The sequence below is a fragment of the Alexandromys fortis genome, unplaced genomic scaffold (assembly GCF_014885135.2).
Source record: "Alexandromys fortis isolate MF-2015 unplaced genomic scaffold, M_Fortis_MF-2015_v1.1 scaffold_192, whole genome shotgun sequence".
In the NCBI taxonomy this organism is placed as follows: domain Eukaryota; kingdom Metazoa; phylum Chordata; class Mammalia; order Rodentia; family Cricetidae; genus Alexandromys; species Alexandromys fortis.
Window position 1 is genome coordinate 1,727,765 of NW_026068071.1, and position 25,415 is coordinate 1,753,179.

General features: G+C 37.8%; 1 protein-coding gene across 7 annotated transcripts in view; it reads left to right on the plus strand.

Moving 5' to 3' along the window:
* The window catches only part of Arhgap6 (Rho GTPase activating protein 6), a 508,986-nt gene that overhangs the window by 326,620 nt on the left and 156,951 nt on the right, over window positions 1-25,415 (plus strand). Inside the window, exon 1 of one of the 7 annotated variants that reach the window (XM_050121033.1) lies at window positions 1,228-1,457. The exons of the other annotated variants lie outside the window; for them this stretch is intronic. The gene's annotated coding sequence lies outside the window, so the exon portion shown is untranslated. Of the gene's footprint in view, window positions 1-1,227; window positions 1,458-25,415 lie in introns of those variants that run through there. 7 annotated transcript variants of the gene reach the window in all.

Below are 25,415 nucleotides of genomic sequence, written 5' to 3' on the forward strand. Positions count from 1 at the left end.
GTCCTGGGCTATTTTATACTTGGAAATGATTTAGGAAGAAAGCCAGAATGCAAAACTGAAGTGTCATTCATTCAGTGCTTGGGTCTCCAGTGATTTTGGTGCTGCCTTTAAATGAATATGGAAGACTTTGCCCTGCTTCTGCCAAATGCACTGAAGCTTTTCTGCATGTGTTTGGTTCACTATGACAATTGCTTTTTGTGTGTTAACAGTGGTGATTTTCATTTCTTAGGCAGCAGATATTCATCTCCTAAGAAACGATAATCTGCTACTGTAAATGTTAGCATCCTCTCTGATTTATTCTTATTGTTGTTTGTGTGTGAAAATAATTGGGATCTGTAGTTCACCTACGTGTACTTGTACCAAACAACCTATTTGCTATTGATGGGAACAGTATCTGTTTTGCACATTCGTCCCATACAGTTAGGAAGACTCTGACATTAGTCTCTTAGCTGATTTAAATATGATGTTCCTGAGTCCCCAGACCACTGTCGATTGCAACTTTTTCACTTCCTACCCCATGACTGAACACCTCCAGGTTTTATCAGGTTATTGCACAGATGTTTTTTGAGCCTGAGGAGAACCAACTGAGAATGTAGCTCAATGAGTATAAATCAACCCTCAGAAGAGAATAAAAGTTAAAGCTCAGAATTGGGGCCTGGGTCATAGATGATCTTTTTTTTAGCATAAATAAAAGAAGTTCTGCATTAAAGGCAACATATTTGCAAGAAGCATCATATGAAACATATGTTTGTGCATGTGCATGGTGTGTGTGTGTGTGTGTGTGTGTTGGTAGGGAGCCAATCTATTGATGCCTTATCATTGTTAGTGAAATATACTATTCTTTGCTATGGAGCATGTTGTTGTGTTGAGTTTCGGTGTTATTTTACTGCAACGATTACCCAAACATTTCCAGAAAAGAAAGGTGAGGATTGATTTGTCAATGCCTGAGGCCCTTCCCAACTTGTGGCTGAAAACCATGTTTGACAGTGAGTTGTTTGGGCCTCTAAAGGAATTTTCCCACAGAAAGGATGTTCTAACTGGCAGGATCCCAGGACCGCCCACAAATTCATTTAACCATAACAGAGCTGACCAGCACTGTCAGGGCTAGAGTTAGTTTCCAAGTGGGAAGTCAGCCTAGTATTAATAGCACAGTTCCAGCTGAACTGCGGACCCAGTGGACTTCTGATGCGCCGGCCTGGGAACCAAGGCAGTCTTCCTAACACTTGCGGGAAATAGATTCCTTGGTGAGAATGGTGGGAAGTGAATACTGCAGCGGCCCCGAGGACCATGACTTCCCATTTTCCGTTTCCACTCTAATCATTACCAACTCCAGTATCCCGTGCGGAGGGATCAGGATGACTCCCAAGGGACTCCTTCTCTCACCTTGAAGTCTAGAGAGCCTGCTCTGTTGCTGATCCCCTTATGTTGGATTGACTGTTCCCGTGTACAGGATATTTGTAAGTTGAGTGTTTCTAGGTCACCTGTATTTAACTATGTGGTATGGATGTTTCCTTTACAATAGTATCTCTTTGTTTAGACAAAAAAATTAGAATTTAAGTCTGGTAGTGTTTTATATTTTTAAAATTCATTTGGACTTATTTCAGCTTAAATTGTTCATGTGCTTCTTTAATAGTTTAAAAGTATTATTTCTGTGCAAATAGAAAGGGTATGTACAGTTGTGCCAAAGGTTCCGTTAGCCTTATGGGGGAGGAGCTTGGGCAAGTGGGTGGTGTTTTCTCTCTCTCTCTCTCTCTCTCTCTCTCTCTCTCTCTCTCTCTCTCTCTCTCGTGTTGTTCATATTCAACATACGCTTTTAGAAATTAAAAGTTGTATTTGTTCTTGGGAGGTATTTTTTTACCTACTCATCTATAAATATTTTAGCCTACGTATAAAGGAATATTAGAATGAAAAACTTTTTTTTTCAAGAAGTGCTCCATTTTTATTTTGACTTTAGTACTGTTAGGGACTGACACATGCTAGGTGAGTACTCTACCACTATGCCACATCCCTACCCTCAGTAGGTCTTTGACTTGTATTTAAAAATCGGCAAAATTATTTTTAAAGTGGCAACTAGTAAATTATTTTTATACTAGTTACAAGTAAACTCCTCTGTAATATAAGACTTGCATTAAAGTTGCTTTATAGTGTTCATGATAATGAAATATTTTTCCTTTTTTTCATGGTTCATGCATTGTGGAATTAATCCTGTCTGGGGAAATAAAAATGCATGAATTAATAAATGAATAATGAATTTAAAATATACATCACCTAAAGTGCTAAATTGTTGAGACTTCTCTTCATGTTTCTAAAATACACATTTTTTTTTCTAGGACTCTATTTTGGGACATAGTCATAAACACAAAAGGACCATTTCAGCATGAAATTAAATTTGTCTTTAAAATATTTTATTTCTCAGCTCTGCCTCCCACCCCATTCTTTTGAGCCCTGTGTTATTCCTATTATACAAAACAAAACAGCAATACTAGGAGTTCTAGAAGGATCTAAGGGCAATAAAATAGAGCACCCAACAATCAAAGCACTTGGCCTGTTCTTTCCATGTAGTTCATCCAGAGGAGGTGATGAAGTGTCAGAAATACTAAATAATCACCCAGACCCATAGGCTTGTTATGTCATTGGTTCAGCAAATGGTGTATTATGTTCCTATGCTGAGTCAGGTTACTGAGCTGGATCGAAGACTCTGCAGAACCTCCCATGACATGATTTCTGGCTTGGAAACTTCCAGAAGGAACTGATACAGAGTCTTTGCCTCCAACCCAGCATTTATACCCCTATCCCATGACGCGGGGGTCTTTTCTCTTTTCCGGGATCTCAGAAGGTTGAGCATGTACTTCTTTATATTTATACTTCCCCTCTTGGTGCGCAATGTTTGAAATGGGGCTACATGAGCTGGCTTGTGAACCCAAACCACCATGTTTTGTTTCTGTGGGAAAATGTGTGTGGACTCACCACTTTGGAACCATCTTACACAGTTACAGAACTGAGGAGTGCCTGGGTTAGAAAATAGGAGTAAAAATCATTTAAGGCTCCTCCCAATCTCCATGATATTGACTAAGTCCTGTGGTGGCGAGAAGGGGCAATCCCTTCAGTCCTGAAGGCATTATGAAATAAGATACAAATTAATGAAGATACATCTTCAAATGTGTATGGAAAATGGTTGTTTCTTCAGGTCATAAATATTCACCATTTCATTCACAAAATGATGTTTCATAGAGTGCCCATACTAAATTGTTTGTTTTTATTATGAGGCCAAATCTTTATCAGAGGAGGGCAGTCCATTTAACCTGTATTCACTGCTTGATATCTGGGCAGAACTCATTAATACTATAGTCAACACAGTTGCCATAAGAACAGGTACCAATTTCTTCGTGGAGCCCTGAGGGCAAGTGAAGTAGAAGTGAGGGAACTATTTTCTTGGCATCCCAAATTCTAACAAGTATTGTTTCCCCACTTCTCTTCTGTAATCTGAACATTGTGGGTACTGCCCTTTCACCTCCATGTTCACCTGCTTGATCGGATGATACTGGTGTGTACAATAAGGACATTGAACGTATATAAGGAAAACATGAACTTGAATTGAACTGCAGTAGCTGTTTTGCCACAGTTTAAAGAAAATATGATTATGGTTTCCTTAGCAACCGTAGCTCTGCACTTGCTTTGTTTTCTTACTTACTGTTTTCTTATTTTAGTATCATTTGGAGGAGAAACAAAAGGGAAAATATCGTTAAAGTATCACTTTCAAATTATGATGTATTGAGGCAGCTAGGAATGATACAATTTTATATAGCTATGAAACTATCTTCTTTTCTTCAAATTTCCTGAAATGCTGGAACATGCAAATATACGAAGTGAAGTAAAAATGGGCTATTAGTAAGTCAAAGGCTAAATATCCTTGCTCTCTATAGACTTAATTAGTTTTTAAAAGATTACAAAAAGAATTTATTTCATTGTATTTTTCTTGGGAATACAAGTATGGAATGTATTTTACTTTAATTGGAGAAAGATTTTTGGTCAGTAAATTTTGTAATTACGTTTGCTTGTTATTCAGTATAAATGTATGTATATCCAAAATTGATTTATTCTAGAAAAGTACCAGGTGGATAGATTGTCAGTAATATTTGAATATTATTTTCTATGTTAGTTACTTTTCTCATCACTGGGAACAAAATACCTGATATAAACAACTTAAGAGAGGAAAGGGTTATATTTATTTATTTATTTATTTATTTATTTATTTATTTATTTGGTTCTTTGAGACAGGGTTTCTCTGTGTAATATCCTTGACTGTCCTGGCACTCACTCTGTAGACCAGGCTTTCTGTAGGCATTAGTTCTATTTGTCCGTGTTCAATGGGTTGTGTAAGTATTGTTTTTAGCGATGGCACCTTGCCATCAGTTTGTGGAAAGCAACCTATAGTTTTGGAAATACCCTAAATTGTTTGAGAATTCCTAAGGGACCCTTTTGGCCAACAACTCGATTAGATGTAACCCAATCCTGGAACTTGAAGCTTCATTTAGTGAGAAGAGATTAGTTTGGGCTCAGTTAGCCCCCATTATCTGGTGATTTCATTTAGATCACCTCCAGATATGTATATAGTTTAGAAAGCATCTACTGTATTAGGTTTCCATACTACCCCTCAAATGACCCTTAATTCATCCTCCTATCCCAGCCTAACCCCATCGAACTATAACTTATCTGTTCTAATTTCCTTTCCTAAAGAGACATATCTGTCTTCCCCAGTCCCTTACTCTATACCTAATCTCTGTGGTTCTGTGGATTGTAGCTTAGTTGTCAATGACTTAACAGTTAATATCCACATATAAGTGAATAGATTCCATATTTTTCTTTCTGGGTCAGGGCTACCTCTCTTGGGATAATTTTTTTCTAGGTCCATCCATTCCATTTACCTGTGAATTTCATGATTTCATTTTTCTAACAGCTGAGTAGCACTCCATTGTTTAAATGCACCACATTTTCTGTGTCCATTATTCTGCTGAGTGACATTTAGGTTCTTTGGAATTTCAGTCTATTATTAATGTAGGAGCAATGTACATGGCTGAGCAAGAACCTTTGTGTAAGAATGAAACATCCTTTGGTTATATGACCAATGGTGGCATCACTGTGCACTTCAGATTTTGAAGTATTAGTAATATGTGCTGCCTTAGGGTTTCCTTTAGACTATATCTGCTTTTGTAAGACAAAAGGTAATATTGGTTGTTTCTTATACTTATGCTTTATATTAAAAGCAAAATACAGTGTAAATGTGTATAACAGTTTGAATGGTTATGACAAACCTGTATAGGCGCTTAAAGCCTTTGTCTCATTACCAAACTGTTTCCTAATTCTTTTTACATATTAATGTATCAAACTTTGCTATATAATCTTCAAGATTAGTTGAGAAAATCATTTCTTGATGACTTTATGCACCACAGGCATGTGGTGATGACCGGGTTATTTTCAATTGTTCCCAGACACTGACTACAGATGTAGTCAGTGGGCTACAGTTGGGCAGCTCCTAATGAAGGAGAAAAGGGTTTTGGCGTGCTGAATCTGCCCACACCCCTTCCCCCTATGGAAGTATAGAGCTTTAGGCAAATGGATGGTTTGAAAACTTGTGCCTGAAAGACTATTTTCTCACGTTGCCTTTTGTAGAAAATGTCCCATTTGCTACCATAGCTACTTGCTATTGGAGGAAAATGCAGAGGCTGTGCAATTTCTTGAGTTATTAAATAGGTAGGCAGGTTATTTCACAATAAGTTTCTTCATTTAACAACTCTTAGAATATATGAAAAATAGAATTCTAAGATTTCTTTTAAGGATGGGAAAGGTAGAACAGTTCTTCGGTGTCAAAGGCTCAGTGCCCTTCCTACATAAGCCTACAGCATAAATTGAGAAAGATAGTATGGGATGAAATAACTTTGCCCCTATGAACTGTTCATTCCTATGGGAATCTATAGTCACTTTAAACCAATGAGGATAATTCCTTCTCCCTGTCACATATTCTTTTGAGTTTTATTCAAGCTAATTTCAATATCCTAAATTTTAATCCAATATTATAATGAAAGAAGAAAAATACAGGAAAACTAATAAAAATCTATGTATTGATTATTTGGATTGAATAACGATTAACATTTGTTATTGTTTGCCTCAGATATTTTTATGCTTTTTTAAAACCTATAGACACAGATGAAACCTTTGATAAGAAGTTTTCCTTTTGTGATAATTTATTCAGAGTCTATTTTTTTGTCTTTTCCACTTACTAACATTAATTTTTGAAAGCCAAAAGATAATAATTATATTTCATATTTTTATTTATTCAGAGTATCTTTGTTATTTAGTGTAACTGATTTGATATTATTTTGTATGACTTTTTTCATCCAGGTCTAAATATTACCATGACCACCATGACCTCACACGCAAGGGAGTCTTTGAAAGTGCCCTGCATTTCCTCCATATTGGGAATGGCATGTTCCTTTATGACAGCGTGAACGCTAATCATCCTAATTCATAATAAAGGGCTAAATGCAGCTTTTTCAAAATTTCCATGGCAACTTTAAAAAGATGCATTCTTTTCTCTGCTGCCTTTAACACAGTCATTAGTTTGTTGTTCAGATGCTTTCCAGAATGCTGTCTCTATTCATCCTGCATGGCAGTTAGAATAAGTGGTATTACAGCCATCTCCCACATAGGAAAACTGAGAGCACGATGGTGTCAGTACAGTTCTTGTCAATCTTAAATTCACCTTTGCACTTTTTACCAAGCTTTACAAAAGTACTCTTCCTAAGCTCCACCGAGCTGATAAAAATCAACTGTGCCGCGATAGATCATGAGCCTGCCTATTTTTAAAGGATTCTACTTTGAGGCGAAGGTTGAAACCCCCAATGAATTGGTGGAGCCTTGTCCACATCACCGAGCCATACAGTTCTCAACTGAAGGCCATTTTATCCCAGAAATATGAATTCATTGGATATTTTGATGTGGAAGGGAGCTACAGACATCTATTAGGGCGAAGCCAGGGATGCTGCTAAGTATCCTCTTGTAGCAGGCTTTTCCTTTTTGGCCACCAACAAGCTTCTAAATCATGACATGGACACTTATTATTAGTTTTGCATGCTTGGCCTAACTTAGGCTCCTTTCTGCCTACCCCTTTTAAATTGACCTGTTGCTCTTTCTCTGCCTTTTGCCTTGGGCTTTTTACTTTTCTTTGCTTCTGTATATCTTACCTTCACTACTTCCTCCAGTGTCTGTCTGGAAACTACCTGGCTTCTGACCCCAGGCATGTCTCTGTCTCTATTCTCTTGGTTTTCTTTTTTTATTCTTTTAGATTCCTCCCTCTATTCATTCTCTCTGCCTGACAGCCCTACATATGATTTCTCTTGCCTAGCTATTAGCTGTTCAGCTCTGTATTAGACCGATCAAGTGCTTTAGGCAGGAAAAGTGAAACAAATGCAACTCACCTTTACATAATTAAACACACATTCTTAGATCATTAAACAAATGCGGCATAAACAAATGTAACACATCTTTGCCTAGTTAAAATAATATTCCACAACACCCTGAACGTCATTGAATTATCTGGCCCCAAGACACTAGGATGCTGCAGCTGAGGAACTCTAATTTGGCTGATAAGTGATGGATTGAATTTTTCTAACTCTATATACAAATTAGTCGTGATCTTATTGATACTGCTAATGAAATGAATTTTAAACAGGCTGCTCTTCAAGTCTAAAATGTTTACAGTGAATGTGACTATTCACTTTGTCAGGATTCATGTGATCTTATGTTACAGCCATACAAGTATTATCATACATTTGTATATTAAATTTTGTTATCCTTGTCCAACTATCAAAAGTAACATAAAACAATAAAATAGACAAAGGCAGCAATATTAAGAACAAGGGTTTTCATTCTCAACACACACACACACACACACACACACACACGATATTTTTAAAAGCTCTATTGAAAGATCCTGCAGGTCTTGTAGAAGTCACAGCCTACTGGTTCTATTCTGAACATCCAGCCAATGAACCTGGGTTGGATTTCAAACATGTGTATTTCTACACTTTCTAGATAGGTATACACTCCTGGCTTAGAGAAGAAGTAATATAGAGAATGTATCACTATTAGATTTTTATGGAGATAATAATGCCAGGAAGCATTTGTGAACACTGAAAGGTAATGCAACACAAAACTTAGTTTATCATAGTACAGGAACAACTTGAAATATGATTCTCTAAAGGGAGTACAAAGGGCTCTGAAATGATAGGATTGTAATCAGAAAAAAAAATCCTTTAGTATCAAGTGTTTGGCTCTGATTCTAAGAACAACTTGAGTTGCCTCATAAGTTTGGTGAAGAATAAATCTAGCATTGAAAATGGAACGATGCTAGCTTAATGAGACACTTGCAGTTCATTAAAAAAGATGTTACTTTCTATCATATTGAATGAGATGTATACATATTGTAAGTAGTTGCTTAATTAAGAAATGATCCATGCAAAGCCTCCCTAAGCTTTGAACTGATTAACATGTGACTTGTTAAAAGGATAGAATATAACTAAATTTTAAGGAAATGTTTTATCTCTTTTATAAAATCAAATATTAAATTTCTAATGAATTGAATTATTGGCTACAGTGGATGAGTAATAGTAAAACATGAAGTCGGAAACTTGTATCCAGCATTTCAAAAACAAGTCAATTGGCCAATCACAATTAAGAGACAACAGTGACTCTGAATGTTTTGTGAATGTGAGTTAGTGTCCTCAGATATCAGTCTTTGCATCGGTGACTTTTCTCATTACTGTGACAAAGTACCCCATAAAAGATCATTGAGAAAGGAATGGTTTCCTTTCTCTCACAGTTTTGAGGTTCCACTCTTTCACAGTGGAGAGGACACGGTGGTAAGCATTGCTCTAGGTGAGGTGGCAGGAATATGGAGTGACTGGTCATGTTTTACTATTTGTTTAATCTGAGACTCCAGAATATGGCATGGTACCACTTGCATCCATTGCTGCTCATCTTTCCTCAGCTGAACCTTTCTTGAAACAGACTTATAGACATAGCTAGAGGTATCTTCTAGGGGATTATTCAGTAAGTTGGTACCTACCCATTATTCCTAAAGCAAGAAGAGTATGGAGGATACTATAGTTTATTTTTATCTCCGAATCTGAATGCTTCATAAATCCCCCAATAATGATAGTTTTGTCACTTCTCTTTACAATTTTGTATTTCTTACTCAATATCAAGTAATAGTTATGTTTTGTCAGAGCTTATTTATACAACTGCTATGGTTGAGTCCTATAAAAGTTCATAAAATAGAAATATAATTCCTACATTTGCATATCAATGGTATTTGGAGCTAGACTACCATAGCATTAATGACTTGAAAGAAGAAAATGAAAGGCCTCAAATGAACCAAATCTCTTGCAATGGTAACCATGAGTGAAATAAATCTCATTCTTTATAAATTACCCAGTTTCAGGTGCTGTGTCATAGAAATAGACAAGGCACTAACGATAGGTAGATAAGAAGTCTATGTATTTCTACAGTTCATTAATTTGAAATCATATATTACAATCTCATTTAAAGTTAAGACTGGGAGCTAAAGAGCACTTGTTGTTCAGGGATTAAGAGCACTTGTTGTTCTTGCTGTATTTAACTCCCAGCACCCATGTGTTATTCACAATCATCCTTAACTTCAGTTACTATTTTTGACCTTTACAGGCATCAGACATACACATGGTGCACATATATACATGCCGACAAGACATTCATATATGTAAAATAAATAAAAAAGATCAGTGGATCTCAACCCTACACAAAGAACTACAGACAACGAAAGAATGCTGAAAGTAGGAGAAATAGTCTTCCCCAGGAAAGACACAACAACACAACAATTGGCATCTAATACTAAATTCTCAGCCCTGAAAACCTTGTGTGTGTGTGTGTGTGTGTGTGTGTGTGTGTGTAATGCTTACTGGCAAAGTATGTTATATTTAGGAATGAATAAGCATATACATATAACAGCAATTAGTGGAAAAAGAGGCCATGAATTTAAAAGAGAGCAAGGAGAAGTGTACGGGAGAGTTGGAAGGGAGAAAGTGAAGACATATTGGAATGATATTATATTCTCAAAAAAATAAATGAAGTAATAAAAAAGAAGCGCCCACACAGAAATAAATCTTTCAAAATTAATAAAAATAAAGTTGGCATCATTATAGAGATGACCCAAATTATCCTGCCTACTGTGACAACTTTTAGCTGTAAGTTTAGGGACTGAGAATGAATCAACTATGAAAAGAATTTTGACACCTAACTAAGCCTTTCCGTTGATCTGATGCTGACATAAATGACAGGCATCAAGAAGACTCCCAAAGAAGTAAATTATACTGTATTTCAAAATATGGTGTAAAATTTAAACAGCTCAGAGACGTTAAATATTAGAATTAAAAAAAAAAAAAAACAAGTGCCTGTAAAGGCAGTTCTACTATTGTGTGTTTAAGAGCAAGCCCAGAGGTTGCTATGACATTACTTGTGCGTGCATGGCAACAGAGTGAGCCGAGTGATTCAGCTTGATAAAAGAGGAAATTATCTCACCATTTCCCTTTCCCTAAATCAGAGTCAGATACCCAGATATTTCATTTTGAAATGGTATATCCATCAACACGTTCTAATGGATGAAGGTCAGTCGTGGGGGTGGGTGGGAGAAAAGCAGAGGATGAAATATGTATATCATGTGCTTGCCACAGACAATGCAACTTGGGTTTAAAGACTCTAATATCTCCACATTCTTCTTTCCCCTGATAGGATGGGGTTTTCTCAGTGGCATATGTTGGGTGAATATACAGCGATGAGTAATATACTTTGGCAAGGTACAGCAATCTATCAGCCCATATAACTTTGTTCTAATGAAAGTTGATCATGATGCAAAAAAAAAAAAAAAACCCACTGTTCGGCTATGAAACTCTAATTCCCTGTGTGTAACAGCCCTCCAGGGAAGGGGTAGATTTTGCCAGCATAATATGTGAAGTTTAGTCATTAGCAACCACACAAAGCAGAGGTCAGTGGTGGGTGTATCTGTGGGCGGCACCGTTATGAAATCAGCCATCAGCCCCTGCAGCAGTGAGGTGATCCAACACACAGAGCCAAATGTCACAAATAAATGCTGACATTTTATCACATGATGAGTTTCAGTATTATTTTACCACTGTGCCTTTTCTTACATTGTTTGTCTTCCACATCTTTATTTTGTTTCCCGTTTCCTTTCTTTTGAATAATAAATGAAAAATGGGAAGTCAGGTTTGAGTCAGTACTTGACCATGAATACAGGAAGTTAACTAAATCCACCCCCATCCCCTACTCCTCGACAAAACATGCAAAAGCAAAACCTAGATTTGTTTGGGGTTGACATGAGTTTGATAATCATAACAGTTTTATTTGTTTTTAAAAGTGAGCTTTTTGAAGAGTACAATCCCATGATTTTGAAAGAAAATTTTCCTACATTCTCTTTGTGTGTGTGTGTGTGTGTGTGTGTGTGTGTGTATGCATGTATGTGTACATTGGGTGGATGTGGAAGGTTAAAAACCAACTTGTGTGATATGGTTCTCTACTTCTATCATATAGGTTCCATAGAGTCATCTCAGCTCAGTTCATCTTGCTTTGAGGCAATCGCTAAGCCATCTAACTAGCCCATTCTATGATTTTAATAAATACATAAAATTGGTACTGCTCACTACCTATCAGGGGGTTCTATCATGGAATCCAAATTCCCTCATGATGCCTCTTTATTGTCAACCCTTACCCCTTTTAGGACCCCTGGCAATCACTGAGCTGCTAGAATGATCTTAAAATAGCCTTAACTGGGGCTGAAGAGATGGCGTAGCTGTTAAGAACACTGCCTGCTCGCCCAAAGGTCCCGAGTTCCATTCCCAGCAACTACGTGGTGGCTCATAACCATCTGTAATGAGATCGTGTGCCCTTTTCTGGCCTAAATGGGCATATGCAGGGAGAACACTGTATTCATAGCAAATAAATCTTTAGAAAGAGGGTGGGGTGCTAAAGAGATTGTTCAGAGATTAAGAGTACTGGCTGCTGACTGTTCTTCCAGAGGTCCTGAGTTCAGTTCCCCGAAACCACGTGGTGGCTCACAACCAATCTATAAAATCTGGTCCATAAATGCAGACAGAACACTGTATATATAATAAATAAATAAATAAATAAATAAATAAATAAATAAACCTTAAAAATATTTTTAAAATAGCTTTAACTATCTTCCCAACTGAACTCATTCATGTGATAGCTGTTCACTCCGCTATATGCAGGTCTAGAGAAGAAAATGAAATCAAGAAATAAGATATAAACCAAATTAAATCAGTAGTTTCAAATTGTAGTAAAAGGTGTATAAAAATCAGGCAGATTTCTATGATGCCATATTAGAAGGCAAACTCTAATTTAGATAGTATTAGAAATGGTTGCCCTACAGTGTCCTTTAATTGGAGAAAAAGCCAACATGAAGAGTTGACAGCATGAGACAATCATTGCAGGTAGAGGAAACAGAAAGACAAACAGAGATAGCATTCTTAGGAGAGACGAGAACAATGGCATGCGGTGTTGTGGACAAACAGGCACAGAATACATAAAGTGTATACAAATTATGCTGTTGCAGGGAGATCATTTTGTTGAATTCAGATGAGCATCTAATTGGGATGGTTTGATAGGTATTTTTGGATATTTGTATACATTAGTAGTTTTGAAACATTGTCATAAAATACATGATACGGGCTACTTAAGGTAGGGAGTCTTAATTTGGTTCATGGTTCTGGAGGTTCAAGTCCAAAAATCTATTCCCTATTTTTTTTTTATTTTTTTTTTTTTGCCTACCAAAGCTAGCACACAATGACAAGAGTATGCAACAAAGCAAACTATTCACATCTGCAATTGAAGCACACGCACACACACACACACACACACACACACACACACGCACACATACATAAAACAAAACAGATTTCGGTCTGGCAATCCCTCTTGAAGATGTATCCCCAATGACCAAATGACTTTCACCTCTTAAAGGTTCACTGCACTCTCCAGCTAGGATATGAAACTTTTCTTCATAGGTTTTGGGAAGAGTATCCATACGCAATTTATATTAGTGTAGAAAACTCTAATATAGGGAATCCAGAATGAATATAAATCTTTGAATTCAGTATGGATGGAGGATTGGGTTTGAACAACAACTGTGGAGCTGGAGGAAAAACACCTTTTAAATGTTATTTTAGAAGTAGAAAACTACAGGCCAAGCATGATTGATGCACACTCCTTCCCCAATTGGCCACACACCCTGAAAGTCCTATCCAGCAATGATAAAGACTTCCCAGTAGCATAAATGAAATATCAGCTCCAGTCTTCCTTTGCCTACGAGTATGTACCCTAGCCCCTCCCCCAGGCCATGTTCAGAGTCTCCAGGTGGTAAGGAGCAGCTGGATACTCAGAAGGCAGTATCATGCCCAATCCATCCTTCTATGAAGAATAAATGGTAAACAGACCCAGCTATGGTGTTTCTTTGAAAGGAAGCACAACCCTAAAATGGCAGTAGCTTGGCTCACCTGAGGACAGTCACTCATGACAATCCATGTTTTAGCTCAGGTAGATGCTGCCTGGCTGGAAACTGGAATAGGAAAATTGAAACAAACTATCCCAAATAGCCTTCCTAATTCTCTTGGGTGGAATAATTGGAGGTATCCCATTTTATCCCATTTTATTAAAAATGATCATAGTAAACATTTCACTCAGTTGTTATTTTTTTTAAATGTATGCCTGCTTATCTGCATTTTCAGAAAAACGCCTGATGGAAGAGTTTCCTGGTGGTTTGCAACTTGAAAAGTCTGCAGAAGTCAGGGGATATCCTTTAAGCCCTCTTAATTTTGTGACTGATCAAAATATTCTTATTTCTGTCTGTGTTTGAACAATATCTTGGACAAGAGAGTGCCAACATCATCTACTTTTCACCTCCCATGTTCGGTGACTATTGAAAGAGAAAGGAAAATATCTTTGAAGTTGGGGTAATTGTCTAGACAGTCCTAAAATATCTACTCCCAGGTGCACAGGAAGCTGTAAAATGCAGACAAAGCATCAGAGCCCTTTGCCAAAAATTCACTTTGTTTTAAACTCTTGCACAAATTTTAAAGGAGATAATATCCAAAAGATAGAATTCGAATAATTATGATCAGCGGTTACATTCAGTTATCACCACTTTCGTCTCATGGAAATATTCTGTGTTCTAAATGAAATCGTAAGATTATTTTTTGGATAATTGTCATGTTTACTTGGAATTTCAATAGTCCAGAGTTGAACTTTTAGCTGGATGACACACTCATAGGCAGTTACAAGGATGGAAGCTCTCCCCAGTGTTGCCCCAAGTCTAGCCACATAGACTATCAGTGACTCTCTGCTGTTGGCCCATCCTGTACTCATAAGCTACTTGCAGTGTGATTCTATATTGTCTACATTTTGTTCTCTTGCCTTACGTTTGGTCGCAGCAGGGAAATGTTGCACATTGAGATGAATAAATATATCCTTACATCTAAGACTCATGAGTACTAAAATAAATGTCATGGAAAGCTGTGAATGGAATATATAAAAAGGGAACTGGATAATTTGAGTTTATTCAAAGAAGGCCTGTTTCTGAGAGAGAGATCTGAGAGGAGCATTTTCATGAGAATGGAAGTGGCGTAATAAGGGTCACTGAGTATGAACATGGAGTTTCATTCTTGAAAAGTGCTGTAGCTAAGTTTTTACATTTTACTAAAGGAAGTGAAGTGAAAAGATTAGGGTGAGACAGTAATTGCGTCACCTGAACTATTTTTAGGTACTCCCTAAAAATTTCTCATTTTTAGGTACTCCCCTTCCATTGGTTGAGCAACTTGCTCAGTTGTGCTGGTTGTTTGCACATAGCTTCATGGTTACCTTTTAACTATGTAAAGGAAGTTAAGGCTATGATTGCTCTAGTCAGTTCCACTTACCTAAGGAAGCCAAATCAACAAATAATTTATGAGCTCTCTTAACCCATGGCACCACTGGACGAAGTGAGATGCCAGTATTAGACTGAAAGAACCTCGTTAGGCTAACTTTGAATCTTCCAAGCTAACGGAGGAGTAATATGCAGTAAATATGTACAGGAACATACAGTAAATCAGTAACAGAAATACTGACTTTAGTGAGCCATATGCCATCATTGTAAAACAAAAATGATGGACAAAACCCAACTCTTTTATGGGAAGAGGAATTAATTTTGGTTCATGATTTGAAGAGATATAGTTCTTTATGGCTGGGAAGTCATGGTAGCTAGAGGGGTTTGTGGCTATGGCAGGAGAAGTATGGAGCTACCTGCTCACACCTCAGTGGAATAGGAAACAAAGCAGAGAGGTGAATGTGAGCACACATTAGTTTTCTCCTTTTTCCCATTTTATTTATTCAGGACGTCAGCTCATTTATGGTTGACTTTCTCCCTTTAGTTAATTCTCTCCACACACACACACACACACACACACACACACACACACAGAGAGAGAGAGAGAGAGAGAGAGAGAGAGAGAGAGAGAGAGAGAGAGAGGTCTACCTCAATCCAATCAAATTGACTATGAAAACTAACCGTCACAGTATCTGACTCAGTGCTTTGATATTGCAGCTTGTAGAGTCATGGGTTTCTTTCGCATATCTTAAGCATGGATTGCTCATTTATTCTGAACTGTCAATTCATTATTCATTTCTTCTACTTGTTTTATTTAACAAACTTATAAATTCAGAGCAAGTGCCAGAAATTATTCTAAGAGCTGCATACTGCAGCTTTTGTGTTAGCTCCTTTTTATCCTCAGAACAAATCTGTATTAATTATAGATTACAGGTCAGGAATCAAAGACTCAGAAAGGATGGGCTCCATTCCCAAAGTCCTTTCAAGATCAGTTTGCGGATAGCAGTTTTTCTGACCATATATTCCTGTGTGTTTGGCTAGAGCCCTAAGGCACACTGCTTGACAAAGCTGAGTCAGGAAACAAAAGGGATACTTCTGACATACTGATAGTATCAACTGGTTTCATGCCTTCCCTGTGTCCTTTTAGAAAGCATGCTTTAGGTGGAAACCATGCTTAACACATCATGACGGAAGATGCAAACATGTACATGGTATGTGAAAAGTGAGAACTGTTCACACGGGAGGCAAATGTGCCCAAAGTGGCACAGATGAAACATTTAGGGACGAGCAAACGAAGGAGAGCTTTTCTCCAGCTGGGGAAAGGACAAGAGGACTGGGGAATGCTGTCTTCGAGGGATGGTGTTGGAACAGACTCAAGAGAGGCAGCATTGAGATGTGGGGGGAAGTCACAGCTAGTTGGCCTAATTGGTTCCTCTTCCTGCAAGAGTGTGTGATCTACAGTGGGAGAGTAGGGCTGTGGATCAGATGGGAACAAGTCATGGGAGGGGGGAGAGTCTTGGGAAAAGAGATAACTCCTAAGAGAGATCATGCTAAATCCATGGTACCCTGTGAAACACTATGGGTTTTCCTTTCCTTTCCTTTCCTTTCCTTTCCTTTCCTTTCCTTTCCTTTCCTTTCCTTTCCTTTCCTCTCCTTTCCTTCCTTCCTTTCTTTTTCTGAGTGTCTTTGTACACACTGAGGAACTGCTGCAAATTTATAACTAGAGAAATGGCTTCATGAAAATTCTGATGCAAAAAGATGATCTTGGCAGGGAATGGTAGTGACTAGAGACAGGCAGAATTCAGGCATGAAATATGCTTATTACATGGGCTTTTGGAAAGTCTTTCAAAGATTTTTCTTTGAAAACTAAGTATATGTCCATAGGTATAAATCAGTGATAGAGTGTCTGCCTACTGTGCATGAGGTCCTGGATTTCATCTATCTCCCCTCACACACAAATGACACATTCATAGCCCAACAGTCTCACTGCTGAGCATATACTTAAAAGAAGGAATTCTTCCCCTAGGGACATCTTTCAAAAACACTTGAAAACAAGGAATCAGAAGGTGCTTTATGTGAATACTGGTTTCTGGTCTTTGTTGGTTATAAGCTAGAAATTGAAAGCAGCCTACCTGCCCACCGATGGAATAATGCCTACCCATACAATGGAATATTACTTGGCAATAATAAGGGGGTTGTGCACTGGACATCATATAACTTGCACAGACGCCTGATCGCATTCTGCTAACTGAAAGAAGTCAGACACTAAAGGTTACTTATTCCATTTGTGAACATCCAGAACAGGCAAATTGCTAGAGACAAAAAGTAAGTTAGTGAAAACCAGCCTACAAAATCACAATCCCAGAGAACCTAGACAACAATGAGGACCCTAAGAGAGACAGACATACATGGATCTAATCTACATGGGAATTAGAAAAAGACAAGATCTCCTGAGCAAATTTGGAGCATGGGCACCATGGGAGAGGGTTGAAGGAGAAGGGAAAGGCTGGGATGGAAGCAGAGAAAAATGTGTGTGTGTGTGTGTGTGTGTGTGTGTGTGTGTGTCTTTTTTCAGGAGGTGATAGACTATTCTGGAACTAGATAGAAGCAGCGGTTGCATAACAATGGGGTTGAACTAAGCACCACTGACTTCCATTCTTAAAATGGTTAGTTAGGGGAATTTGATTCATGCAATGTACTTTTAAAGCTTATGTGGGTTAGTCCAAGGCAAGGCTATGAAAATAGAGAAAAAATAAGAAAAATCCCTTCAAGAGAGTTGGACAGGACTGCAGAGGGAACCAGAGATGGGGTAGGCTTCTGTAGCTTTCTTGTTAGGTGCCTGGATAGTGCCACTATTCTTTGCATGAATCAGAATGATTGCCTACGTCTCAAGTCTCCATTTTGATTTCTGCCATTTTGCTATGGGTCTGTAAGCAGATTTCTCCACCTCCTTCATCGTCAAACAGAAATGTCAGTGTTGCTATGAAGATACAATGAATAGGTGCATATAGAGCACAGAACTGTACCTGATACCAAGACCTCCTCATTAGTATTTGAAGATCACAGAAAAGAACAGGTTTACTGGGTTTTCTATTTGAGGTCACCTTTTTCAGAGATGTGAAGAGAGCAAGCATTCGAAGACCCATAAGTATCTCTTTAACCATTAAGACATCTGCTATCTGTTCTGTTATGCCTAATTATTATTGCCATCTGGACTGGATTGAGGATCACCTAGGAGATTGGGGCACACTTCTCAGAATGTCATGAGGGTGCTTCAGAGAGGGTTAACTGAGAAAAAAGACCCACCTTGAATGTGACATCACTACATGGGCTTGGTGCTTGGATGCTATGTGGGCCTAGTATCAGCATTCATATCTCTCTCTCTCTCTCTCTCTCTCTCTCTCTCTCTCTCTCTCTCTCTCTCTCTCTCTGCTTCCCACTCCTCTCAAACGTAAGCAACGCATTGCACACTACTGAGTTCATTTAATACCCTACTATAATGCCTCCCATACTATGATGGGCTTTATCCCTTTAAACTGGGAGCCAAAATACTGCCCAACTTGCTTCTTCTTACATATTTGGAGCATAGAGATTAGAAAAGTAGCTAATACATTCAGTGAGAGTTTTTCTAAAGACCACACATTGGTAAATATATATATATTGCACAAGTTGATGCAACAAGTTTGGATATAGTGGGGAATAATGAAATTAAGGTAGTGCACATACTGATCACCTCAAATATTTGTCATTTTGTGATGAAAACACTGGCATTCACTCTTACCAGTTTTGAAATGCACCCTCATTTGTCATTAGCTATAATTGCAACAGATCTGCGTAAAACTCGGACACTCAGCTGTTTGTCTGCACTATCCTCCTCTTCTAACCTCTCTCTAATCAGAGCAGTGGAGCACTCTGAGATGTGTAGAACAACAGTTGGTGCTTAAGAAGTTTCGAATACTTGCCACCTTTCATTTTGGAGATTGCGGTTGAGGTTGCTACTATTACTACAAAATCATGGTCAGGCTCTGCGTATGAATACCCTTTAACAGAAATGTGGTTCTTGAGCAACTTGTTGGAAGGAATTTGGGGTTGGTGACAGAGATTAGAGTTGGCTAGTTTGATTAATCACTAAAGAGTTAACTTACTAGCTACCCTCTTTTTACTTCTTAATTTTACCTTATTGAGGGGAAAATTGGCTTGACATTTTCTAGTTTCCTCTCTTATGTATTTTTCTGTGCTAAAAAGTTGTTCCTGCTAATAATCATACTTAATTATGCAATACTCCACTCAAACATTCCAACTATCAAAAGATAACTGCTTTCGGGTCAAGACATACAATTTTTACCATCCTACAGAGAGCAAATGAATCACTCCTCACCATCAGCTACAGGAACTTCCTGTAATCATCTCATAATCCTAGGGCTCACATGTCTCGGGTTTCTCAGCCTCCATGAAGTTCATTACTTATTAAAGTTGGGGCTCTGTTCCCACGTAGGTGTAACGGGATCAGCAGAATGATAAAGATGATGGAACTGGCATTTAGAGGGAAAGCACATTTCTAACAATTGCCTCTTCTAATGAGTCACTGGAATGCTTCTATGATTATCAAATTGTCCTTCATGAAATTTGCTATTTCATAACACTAAAAATTTTAAATCTTTACACTTAGCTCTCGGATGATCAGCATATGGAAGATAATGTTCTTAGGACTGAGTGTGTTGAAAATTGAATGAAGTTAAAATTTCATACTCCAATGTGTCAGGTATTAATATTCATCTAGACTAGCAGTTCATAACCTGTGGATCATGACTCCTTTGTGGGCTGAAAGACACTTTTGCATGGTTTAAATATCAGATATCCTGCATATCATATTTTTAAATTATGACTAATAACAGTAGCAAAATTACAGTTATGAAGTAGCAATTAAAATAATTTTATGGTTGGGGTCAGCACAACATGAAGAATTAAAAAGAGTTGCAACCTTAGGAAAACTGAGAACCACAGCTCTAAACCTAGAAATTAGTTTGTCAAAATTTTTGAGAGGTAATGAAATAAAATATCTCAAAACGAGCTATAGAAATGAAGATTTTTCTCAAAAGTACTCAAAAATTAGGAAGATAGAGTAGGAGTTCTATGGATCAGGGACTTGCATGTCATTAACCCTTAACTGAAATATTGAGCCTCCCTGAGATTTTAGCCAATAACTCAGAACACCCTGACACTTCATAGAAAAGAGTGGTGGTTCACAGATACCAACATCCAGTTATGCACTGTTATTTGATTCTAAGAACTAGGCACACATTCACATAGAGCTTAGTCCTCATCAAAATCAAAGCTATTGTAAAAATTATACTTTTACCAAACAGCTTGCTCCCATACATTATTTAATAAATAATGTAGCTAGATTAGAATTTGAGTTTTGGTCAAGTGTCTATGCCTTTAATCCCTGCACTCAGGAGGCAGAAGCAGACAGAATTTAGGGAGTTGCAGGTTAGCCAGAAAGAGGGAGGGAGGGAGGCAGAGAGGGAGGAAGGAAGGGAGGGATAGAATGAAGGAAAGGAAGGAAGGAAGAAAGGGAGGGAGGGAGGGAGGGAGGGAGGGAGGGAGGGAGGGAGGGAGGGAGGGAGGGAGGGAGGGAGGGAAGGGAAAATCTGAGATCTGAGTCTGGCTGTCCCACTAAGACATCTGTAAGTGTGCTCCACTATAAAAATCTGACATTTCTCTTCTGAAATGTTGATAGTATATATTGTAAAGAAAATCATGGTTAGACAATCGGAGAATTAAATACACATGAAACGGTTTTTTCTTTCCTAGCATGAAGTTTTTTGCTTTACTTTCAGATTTAGTAAAACGAGCAATTTGCACAGTGATACTCCCTCATTAAAAATATAATGCAATTTATATTGAGTAATGTGGGTTTTACCTGATGTGTAATTACCATGTGATCCACGTGTTATTGGTCCATGACTACAATGATTTTTGTTTGCTTGTTTGTTTTGTTTTTGTTTTGTTTTGTTTTGTTTTTCAGGCAGGGTTTCTCTGTGTTGCTTTAGAGCCAGTCCGGAACTACCTCTTGTAGACCAAGTTGGCCTCAAACTCACAGAGATCCTGACTACAATGATTATAAATAAATAAAGTGATCTACTATGGCTTTATTTAATAACATGTGCAAAAAGTCATATTTGAAAAAGATACTGTAAGTCACTAAAGAGAAATCTAATGCAAATTTAACAACTCTGTTAATTGTAAAAAGGGGGGTATTTGCAGTTGCAAGTGATCATTACCCTGCTGTTACTCAGTTTTATGGAAAATTAAAGTGTTTACTCAATTTCCTTTTAAAATTCTGATTTTAATAGTGACTCCTAAGCAATACAGACTATCCTTTGTGTTTGACATCAAAGGGAAAAAAGAGAATTAGTCAACCTTGTAGCTCTAACTTTAGCTGTATTGATTCCTATGATGGGTTTTTCATAGCATGTCAACTGATTGCTGTTTTGCAGTAAAGGTGTTACTTTGACTCAATATCAAAGCAACATATTATGCTTCAGCCTTCCATTGTATTTCTTGTTCAGTGAACTGCCAAAAAGAACAAGAGGGAGTGCTTTTAAATTCCACTTGCCATGGAAGACGAAACATCTCTCAGATAAAATAGCTTTCTAAATGGATGATTTTTCTGTACTATTTGGAATTGAATGCTTCTTGGCTTGTTGTATATGTTTAACTGGGATGCAATTCTTTTAACCTATAAGAAGTTTTCTCAGCATCACCTCTATTGACATTTTGATCCTGACCATTCTTTCTGCCCTGGAGATTGCAGGACAGTTAACCACAGTTCTAGCCATAGTCATCAACAACTCAGTGCCGGTAATGACGAATCAAAGTATCTCCAGGCATCTCTAAGCTTTCCACTGGGTGGAAAGTCACTCCCTAGCTGTGAACAATAATTTATCAAGAAAAGCATAACTTTTAGGACTTTGATGTAGAATACATTTCTCCTTCAAATGATGCATATTTTAGATAATTATATTTTCAGTAATGACTGTCAAATAATTTACAGAAGACAAAAATTTTAGATATCATATCATATAGTTATTTGCATAAGAGTGTAAATACCATAGTGACATTAAGTTCTGAAACAATGATTTGTATCATTTATAATTCAGCAAAGATATTTTTATGATTTGTATGTTTAGTTCTATGAAATGTCTCTTAGTGCTATGATAATATGATTATATTTAGTGATAAACGAATCATCTTTATTAGACAGTTACATAAAAGAATGAGCAATTCAGAAAAATAATAATAGTTTTCATATTTGATTTGTATTATTCAAGCTCAAGAATTTTGCTCCCATTTGACTTACCCAATAATTAGTCTTAAAATTTACCAACATTTCTTGGGTAATTTGAGTAATTCTTCTGAATTGTCAGTAAATGCACTGTAATTTTCATAGTTATTGTGAGCACTTGATCTCCAGTTTTATTTTCATTAAACAATATAGTCACATTTCAAAACAGACAACAGCGAAAATGCACCAATTTCCCTTATTTAGAGTTTTGATGTTTTAGATATCAAAATTGTAAGTGTTCCCACACTAGTTATACCACCAGCCCAGAGTCTTTGTCAGCTGGATGATGAGTTCTTGTTTTGTAGACCAGGCTGGCATCAAACTCAGAGAGCTGTCTGCCTCTGCCTCCCAAGTACTGGGATTAAAGGCATACCTTACCAGTGCCCATGGATGGTGAGTTCTAAGTCACCCTAGGCTACAAAAAGAGAACTGTCTCAAAAATCCAAAATTGTAAGTCCACGTCCACTTTTGTGCTTCTCACACTGTATCTTGGTTCTGTTTGCTAGCAAGTTCTCCCAAATTGATATTACTATTGTAAGGTTACCTAGGTGTGCCAATGAGAGATTTTTCTCAATTGATTAATTGAGGTGGGAAGACCCACCATGAATGTGGGCAGCACTATTTCTGTGACTGGGTCCTGAAGACTGGGCAAAGTAAATTCAGTAGTAGTCAGCATGCACATATTCATTGTCTTCTGCCCTTGACAGAGGGTATGATGTGACTAGCTGCTTCAAGTTCCTGCCACTGGCGTTACCTCTATAATGGAGTTGTGAACTAAAATAAACTTGTTCCCATAAGTGGCCTTTTGTCAAGGTATTTTATCATGAAAACAGATATGAGATAAGAAATTAGAATACCCCACAAAGAAGTTTTCCAGTTACTTCCTGAGTAATTAATATAAAATACCAAAATTTAGCTAGATAATTCAGATAGCTAATATCATACTTCAGAATTTGAGAGCAAATTGTACTCTGCAATATTACTCAAAGATTACATTTAAATAACACGAACAGGCTGTTCTTGTCCTTTTAAAATATGACATATATAATATTACAGAAAACAGTGATAACAATTTAAGTTACAAATCGTAAATTACATAGAGGAATGACCGATTTCTGGGCCCCTCCCATGTGTCTCTTGCAGTCTGACCTCATGCTCATCTCTTTCCCTCTGTGGCTCAGTGTCCTCATCTCAGCAAGGACTTCTGAAAACAGGGGGCGTGGTATAAAATTATGTGGACCTTTTAAAGAGTCCTCTCACCACTGTGTGCCAGTGAAGTGTGTAACTAGGTAGGGTTCACCACATTTTAGAGTATTGCCCAGAGACTTTAGGTATTGTTTTAAATTAAAATTTAACCTACTTTTAAAATTACATGAATAGTCCCTGGAAACTTTTAAGAACGTGTATAGTGGTTTGAAAGAAAGTGGCCTCCAAAGGGAGTGGCACTATTAAGAAGTGTGGCCTTGTTGGAGTAGGTGTGGCCTTGGAGGAAGTGTGTCACTGTGGAGGTGGGCTGTGTGGTCTCAAATATGCTCAAGACACACGCAGTGTGACAGTTCACTTCCTGTTTCCTGCATATCAATATGTAGCAGCATTCTGTCTGGCACCATGTCTGCCTGCCCACTACCATGACCCACCATGATGATAATGGACTGAACTGTAAGCCACCACAATTAAATGTTTTCCTTGTAAGAGTTACTGTGGTCATGGTGTCTCTTCACAGCAATAGAAACCTCAACTAATACATTTTAGTGGGATTCAAATGTGTTTATACCTCTCAAGCAATGGTGGAACATTCCTTTAATCCCAGCACTTGGGAGGCAGAATCAGGCAGACCTCTGAGTTTGAGAAGAGCCTTTTCTATAGAATGAGTTCCAGGACAGCCAGGGATGCATAGGAAAATCTTGTTCAGAAAAAAAGTTTTTACACCTAAGAAACAGTCATGTAGATTTGTCAAAAGGTTGGTTTTAGACGAAAGAATTGTAACATTTTGACTAAGCTCACAGAATCAATTCTATATGGGCATAAGAGTGTGGCCAGTTTGGTGATGTGTATCACATGCTATATTTTTAAAGTAATAATTGATTTTTACATACCAACCGCAGTTTTCCTTCCTTCCTCCCACCTCCTCTCTATATCCCCCCCCCCAATCTACTCTTCAGAAACGGTAAGGCCTCCTACGGGGAGTCAACAAAGCCTGGCATATCAAACTGAGGCAGAACCAAGCTCCTCCCCCTGCATTAAGGCTGATCAAGGCATCCCACCATAGGGAATAGTTTCCAAAAAGTCAGCTCATGTACTAGGGGCAGATCCTAGTCTCACTGCTAGTGACACCACAAGCTACATAACTGTCACCCACATGCAAAAGGCCTATGTCCATCCCATGTATGCTCCCTGGCTGTTGGTCTAGAGTCCATGAGCTCCCACGAGCTTGGGTTGGCTGTCTCGGTGGGTGTCTCCATCCTAATTTTGACACCCCTTGCTCATATAATCCCTCCTCCCTCTCTTCAACTGGACTCATGGAGCTCGGCCCACTGCTACACCAAATGATATATAATTGTGTGTTGTCAATGTTTTTCATTGGTGGAATATTGACACATACCAATTGACATATGACAATACTAGAAAGGTGTACATGGTCACATTTGGAAGAAGGTGCCTTGTTACTGGAATCTAGTTAGAGGCCAGAGATGATGCTAAATATACTATAGAGTGCAGCACAATCCCTACAACCAAGAATAGTCTTATTCCAAATACCAAGAATGCCAAGGCTGAGATATCCTTTAATATAGAGAAGATTCACTAAAATCTTTTCTTTATTCTACTGTTCCTGGGATATTTCTTGGGTCTAAGTCATTTTGCAACTGTAATGTTATGTGATATGTCATGTCAGTGGTATGTCAACCATATTACTCTTGTATATGTCTTACCATAGCACAAAGAAAAGTATGGTCTAATAATTGGCCCATTATCTCAGTGTCTAGAGCTGTCAGTTCAGGTATAATTTATTTTAAAAAATTTCTTTAGGATATCAGGACCTAGAATATTTATGGTTTTTTTTTTTTTTTTTTTTTTTTTTTT